Genomic DNA, 7,442 nt, shown 5'->3' with positions numbered 1-7,442 from the left:
CCATTTAAGACACTGAAAATCATCAATACCAGCTAACATCGCACACCTCCCCAAAGAGAAGCCGTCACCACATTAGCAGTGAGTTAATGACATGTTTATCCAAATATAACAGGATCATTTGTAAGTTGATCATTTTGTGTGCCCCACAAGTCTGTCATAAATGTCCAGATGGTCCCATCCCTGCCCTAGGAAGTAGCTGTATTCTGTCTTATAGGGTTGCTATAAGTCATAATCCACTCAGTGGCTGTGGGGTTATTGTCATGTTATGCTTGCCTTGAATTAATGCTAATATTTTTGATCCACTGTTGTAGATCCAGTGGCTCCCTTCACTCCTCCACTGGCCAGCTTTCACTCAAAAGCCTGTTTGAAGAAATAACTTACCATTCCACTGAGTCCCCATGTCTTCTGGGAAGCTGAGTATCACGGCATATTTTGCTACACAGAGACTAACATACATATGCATTCGTACTATTTTCACTGATTGCAACTTGAAATCAACTCATTAATAAAACCTGCCAATGACTCCAGATTCAGCATGTCTGCAAACATGAGCTGTGGCTTAGAAAAAACCAACACAGCCCGGAAAATTTTAAACAAAATTTAAATCAGTTGTCAATGTGCGTCAAAATATATAATAAATCTAGGATTGAGGGCACTATCCTAAAAATAATCATTACATAAATAAATATAAAGAATGTCACTCTCACTAAAATATTAACCCCACCTTCATCATTTTTTATTTTTAAAGAAGCATTTCTGGAACATTAAGTAAATAATTTCCAACTTAAAATTCTCATTTGAAGGTTTATAAGACTCGTTATACAATATTCACATGGAAGCAGGTGACATTACAGAAGGCGCACTGGATTTGGAGACAAGTAAAACACAGAGTCCACAATTTACTGATAGTAGGTCAGTATGTCAATCTTTCTGCATCTCTCTTGCCTCATATGTAGAAACAGAGGAACAATAATACCTCTAAGATTACATGGTAGATTACATAAATTACAAAATGTTAGTCAAAAGTACATGTTTACATTATCATAGAAAATGTTGGGGGTGGGGACAAGTAGAAACTCGAGGTGGAAAAGGTAAAACATAGTACAGATGAATGATCTCTTTGAAGAGCAAAGCGTCATGGCATGGCTATTTCAACTTGTGAATGGGTGCAAAGGTGCCTAATCATATGCTCCAGGCTGACTGAGTTGAATAGATGGGGCTCCAGAGGCTGGCCCTGCTCTTCTGCCTCCTGTGCTGCTCTCAGCACACTGGAGTCAGAGGTGTGAAAGAACTGGCTCACAAGGAAGACTCAAGAAAGAAGTACATGGAGATTGAACTGAATTCCTCTTTATGGATACACTAGTGGCTTAAAAACCTAGTCTGTTCTTCGTAGTGAATCATGTGTCTACTTAAGAAACCACATTATAAATGAGAGGTGGCCCGGTCCGTCAGAACAAAGAAAACTGTATGTCCCGAACAGTTGCTGCTATCAAGTTTTGAAAACTCTCAGTTAAATGCTTTCTTTACCATATATGATTTTTCCCATTGTAAGCAGGATGTGCCAACAAAGCAGAGACAGAGACATTTAATTAGCAAACGTTTATGTTTTTTATGGTCCAGAGCTCTGGGTAGACATAAAGATCAAAATCAAGAGGGCATACTCAGGAGCTGTGGGTCTAATAAGACAGGAAAACCCAGGAACCGTTCGTTCTAATAACAAAAAGTCAACGTGGATTTTATGTGAATTTTGTGCAAGTGTGTGACATGGTAAAACAAAAAAAACAAAAAGAAGAAGAAGGGGGTTGGAAGTTGTCATTGTTTGGTCTCTCAGAATGACAAGATGATAGTCATTTTTCTTCACATAACCCCATCCAATTTAATCTTCCCAACCAACCATGAGAAAGAAATGCAACCTACATACAGCTATTGTCACCCTGTCCTCTAAGAGGGACAGACGATTGGCTCCAACAGCCCAAGATCAGTAGAAAACCCGGGGAATTATGGACTTGACCATGGGAGGGGGAGCATTCCTGCCACAGGGCCAGGAAAGAGTGGTGTGCTCTGTTGTTGTTCGCATTTATTGTATGTTATAAATGAGAAGTACTTATTTTAGGGTGTGCAATGCTAATTTAAGTTTTGAAACATACAAGGGGGTACCCCCACCCCCCGCCTATAAAAACCCCAGAGAAAAAGTTCTCTTGGCAAAACTTTCCTAGTATGCATTTTTCCTGCTAGGCAAGCATCAGGGAAGTCACTCGGAGTTAGTGCACCCAGTGGTGTCACCTGGGAAGGTTCTCTCTGTTCACGGTGAACTTTTCCATAAAAGCAGTTTCGCTAGAACCTCGTTTATTTGGGAAGTCTGATTTAAGAGAACAGCGTGTGGCTGTGAAATTTTGTTTCCTGCTCAGGAAAACTGCTGCAAAAACTGCTGTGATGATTGAACACAGCTTGCAAGGGCAGCGCTATGGGAAATACTCCAGTGTACGAGTGATTTTCTCATTTCAAAAAAGGTGAAATGTTGATTGAGGACTAACCTCATTCTGGGCATCTGTCAACTTCCTGAACAAATGAAAATGCCAACAAAATTCATGCACCTCACCACATTGTCTCATTAACCTCACTGTAGAAAGGCAGTAATCCCCCAAATTACTTTATGGTGATCGTATTTCAGATTGCCTGCTTACCAGAGAGGAAGAAATATGGATTACCTTCTCTGAACTGCATTTCAGGACACATTGAGCAAATATGGATTCTTAATTTAAGTGTACTTATATAAAATAATGATATAAATCCAACATATTTAGAAACACCCTTGATAAATTGCTTTTATTTAAAAGATTAAGCTGATATGAAAGCAGGGCATGCCTAGGAAGTTTGAATGACATTTTCATTTATTTAAAAAGTTTAAAAAAACACAAAAGATAAAAGAAAAGCCTTCAAATAATACTGGGAATAAATAGTTCTAAATTATAAATCAGGAGAAGGATCATCCAAAATTACCCAAAATTATTCTTTTCTAGTCTTAGGAAAAGAATAACAACTTTGACATAAATCCCTTAATATTGCTCCATTAACCTGAAAAGGATTGTTTCTGACTTTCTTAATATCAAAAAACTACAAGCTAAAATTAGTATTAACTGAGACAGAGAATTTAAAAGCAAATATTGCAGATCACAAAAAATACAATCAATAAAACTCGTGGAACTGAACAGTACATAAAACATAATAGAAAATTCTGGGTCCTGCTTGGTGTAAAGAGAGAAATCATTTAAGCTAGTATTTGAAATATAACAGTTACAATAATAACCCAGAAGCAATAATAATAAAAAAAAGCAAGCAGATACATCAAAGTGAAACAAGGGATCCTGTAATTATTACCTTTCAGGGTGAGGAAAGGGAACACTGGTTTCTATGAGCAACGTAAATAATTCTTTTGAGAAAACTAGATTCTCTCTGCAGGGCAGGGCAACTGTCATTTACTGAATTCAGCTAAGAGCCCAGGATGTTAATTTATCTCAGATCATCCTTGAGAAAGTTTAGGTAATCCTTTGGGATGAAGCAATGAGGTCAACCAATAAAAGTAGGAGGAGAAATTGTTTCAAATGTGATAGGTCTTCACTTTTGACCCATCTCTGACCTAATAGCCTTTGGGGATACTGAAATAATTTTGGATAAATTAAGAGGATTTTAAAATGAGCAGATTCAGGTGTTAGTCATAAGGAATTGGGATACTATGAAAAATGGACACTCTATTTGGTATGTGCGTGAGAGCAATAAGAGCTGCAGCATAAATAGATATATTCACACATATGTGACTATATCACAGCACTATTCACAACAGTAAAAACATGAAAAAATTCCAAATGCCCACTAATGGTACACACAGAATACCACACAACATTAAAGAATATCGGTGAAGCAGGGTGTGAGGAGGGAGGGGGGAAATGAGGAGCTGATGCCAGGGGTTTAAGTGGAGAGCAAATGTTTTGAGAATGATGAGGGCAATGAATGTACAAATGTGCTTTACACAAGTGATGTATGTATGCATTGTAAAAGGAGTTGTATGAGTCCCTAATAAAGTGATTTTATATATACACTGTATATACTCGTGTATAAGCCGAGTTTTTCAGCACAAAAAATTTGTGCTGAAAAACTGGGGTTCAGCTTATACACGGGTCAGTGGTACCCCAGTGAGGTGTAACATCTCACTGCCACTCCACCCTTCAAGGTAACGGGACGAGCGTCCGTTATCTCGCAGGTGATTGCTGTTTCTCCGCTGTTCATTCAAAGCCCCGCTGACACTGTAGGGTGCTGAATGTTTGTTTACTCACATCTAACCAATCAGAGCCATCCTATGACGTGTATCTTTGAATACGCCTTTTAAAGACCGTGTGCAAAGGATGTGGCATGAATGGCTGTCATCTGGTCAAGCCCGACTAACAAAAGGAGGAAATCTCATGAAGCCTGACATAGAGTTAATAGCAAAGTGGGTTCGAGATGCATGGGAAGACATTCCAGAAGACATGGTGCGATGTGCCTTCCAGAAATGTAGTATTAGTAATGCTATGGGTGGCAGTGAAGACTGCGCTTTGTATAAAAATGACAGCAGTGATGGTGATGACGGCGATCTCAGTGAGGAAAGCGTCTATGATGACCTCACACCAGTGGAAGCTCTGCATTGGGATACAGATGATGATGAGGAATCCAGTTTTGAAGGATTTTAACTCTACATTTTAGCTTGGTTGCTGATTGAGCTCAGGGAATAGTGCTCTTAAGGTATCATGATTAATACCTTATTGTTTTTGTTGAACCTATTTTCCACTTACTGTGCTGGTTTACTAATGTTAAATGACTTGTTGTCCTTTTATTTGTGTTTTTAATTGAAAATAAATATTTGAATACATTACCCCACTGATGTCTCAATTTTTAGTAATTTTATTTTCATTTGTTTTGATTATTGAAACTCACCAATTGCTTCTACATTTTCCACCCTAGGCTTATACTCGAGTCAATCAGTTTTCCTGGTTTCCCAGGTAATAATTAGGTGTCTCGGCTTATACTCGGGTCGGCTTATATTCGAGTGTGTATATATATATGAATATCAACGAGTCTGGAAAACATCTCCTAACATGCATGAACCTAGTAGACATGCTCAGTGAAAGTAGTCCATCAGAAAAAGACAAGCAGTGTATGAGACATTGTTTTTGTAAGAAGCCACGCAATGTTTTTACACTCAAGGAAACATTCGTGGGTGGTTTCCAGGGTCGAAGCTACCGGGAGAGTAACTGAGCAGACACATGCTCACTGGGCGCGGGAGAAGGCAATCCAAAGGAAGTCCAAAGAAGTGAAGGTGGTGAAAGAAGACACTGGGATGTTTGCAAGATTTAAGACAACAGGGGAAATAACTGTTAAAAACAAAATCCCACAATACTGGTGAGTTACAAGCCTTGGAGGCGCACAGGCTAAATAAGTGTGGGAAAGAGAGTGGGTGTGTTTCTATAAATAGAGATGAGAGGTTTGACAAAGGCCATTTGTACATATGTATTTACCTTGACTGAAAATAGATCCACGGATGTAGTGGAGCATACTTGAACAAATATGAAAACTCTTAGCTATAACCAAATATCCCGCGAGAATGAGTCTCCGATCTTGGGACTCAGGACCAGGGTCTTAGAGGACATCAAGATCCATTGCACAGCACAGCCTACAAGGACAATATTCGACATCCTACTTTGCTGAGGGGTGACTGGGGTCTGAAAAGCTCACGTGTGGTCATTGAAGATACAAGAATTTATTTCTCCTGGTTTCATTGTGGTTATGCTTTGGGCTGTGAATCTGCAAGGTAGGCAGTTTGAAACTACCAGCAGCACCTTGAGAGAAAGATGGGGCTACCCGTCCCTGTGAACAGTTGCAGTCGGAAACTCACAGGGCAGTCTCCCTTGCACAACAGAGTTTCTATGAGTCAGCATAGCTTGATGGCACTGAGCTTGGCTTTTGGAGTTTTCATTTGGAAAGAAGATTGCAGACACATGGAAACAATGAGTGCACTGGACTAGCACACCATGTGAATTGCAGTCTCCATGACCTTGAGACAAGAAGGAAAACTAGATCGTGTTTACCTACCACTGCAAACAACTCTGAAAGGGATCTTAGATAAAGTGGAAGAAAAGTTGGGTGGAGGACTGAGAAGGTGAGGCAGCTCTGTACCATGCTGCCATCCACTGGTGAAGGCCTCTGAAAGTGAAGGGTCGCCAGGGCAGAGGATGCCCCTCTGCCACCTTCAGAGGAGCAATGCTATGCTGGCAGATATTGTAATAAAAGAGAAAAGAGAAAAGTTGGAACGAAACCAAACACAAAAGCATAACAGAGACCAGCTTTACTGGTAAGACACTGATCCTGAGGGCTCAAATAGGAAGTAAATGTTAGGAAATGATGATGGCAGCATATGTATAACTATTCTTGTAACAATTGATCTATTGAGGGATGTAAGAGGCCACACTAAAATGATTTAAATAAAATGATTTAAATAAAATTTAAATAAAATTATTTAAACAAAAGACAGACTGGCCCTTAGCTCATCCCAGGTTGGTAATTGAGTGAACTTCTCAAGGCTCAGTTTACAACCACACAATACATTGCTGTGCAAGGGGAATAATAACACTAGTGAAGTATACACGTTTAAGAGCAATGCGCCATTTCAGGTTCAAAGGGAAGCATTTCCCCAAGGCCAAAGTTCAGAAGGGTTAGGAATGCAGAGAGGAAACAAGGAAAGCTGGAAGGCAGTGTGAGGAGTGTGGTGACCCTGGGGCGACTTCAATGAACGAAATGAAACAAAAAATTGTCTGAATTGTTGCATGAACCATGGGCGATAGGCTCTGTGAACCTGTATACAACTCACACAGCTAGTTAAAAGGGAGGCGAGGAATGTGTTATTTTTGTTACTTTCCATCTGAAATAACAAGTCTTTAACACCTGATCCAGAAGGGTTTTAATATTCCACTGACATACTAAGCACGGATAATGCTGACAAATCTAATGACAAACATTTCCAAGAGCGGTGTGTGCTATGTAAGTTGCACAATAAAGACTACACAGTGACCAGGGTCGGACTAACAGGGCAATGGCAGTACATATGAACAACTGCTGCGAAATCCCTTTTTAAAACATTTAAAGCCACTATGAGTGTTACTAGTTTATAGCCATGAGCTGTTTTTTCTTCCATCTATTAACAATAGATAAGCATTTACTTACATATTTTGAATTTAATAAGTTAATATTGACATGAGTCTTTTGGTTTGCCTATATTTATTGGATACAAAATATGGTAAAGATGAAAGAAATTAAATAATGCCATTTGGAAAGCAAGTTTATCTTATTACAAAAGTATGACATGCTCAAAGTTATATATAGCAGAGGACACAATTGCAAATAGACATTTCTCT

General features: G+C 39.2%; 1 non-coding gene across 1 annotated transcript; it reads left to right on the top strand.

Moving 5' to 3' along the window:
• The first annotated feature begins 6,175 nt into the window (after window positions 1-6,175).
• On the top strand, window positions 6,176-6,313 carry LOC142447785 (small nucleolar RNA SNORA47). Its single transcript, XR_012784435.1, has one exon. It is a non-coding gene; the product is annotated as a small nucleolar RNA SNORA47 (small nucleolar RNA).
• Window positions 6,314-7,442: the final 1,129 nt, after the last annotated feature.

This window comes from Tenrec ecaudatus, chromosome 4 (genome assembly GCF_050624435.1).
Source record: "Tenrec ecaudatus isolate mTenEca1 chromosome 4, mTenEca1.hap1, whole genome shotgun sequence".
Taxonomy (NCBI): domain Eukaryota; kingdom Metazoa; phylum Chordata; class Mammalia; order Afrosoricida; family Tenrecidae; genus Tenrec; species Tenrec ecaudatus.
Note: the sequence above shows the minus strand (reverse complement) of the source record. Positions and strands in the feature narration are given on the sequence as shown.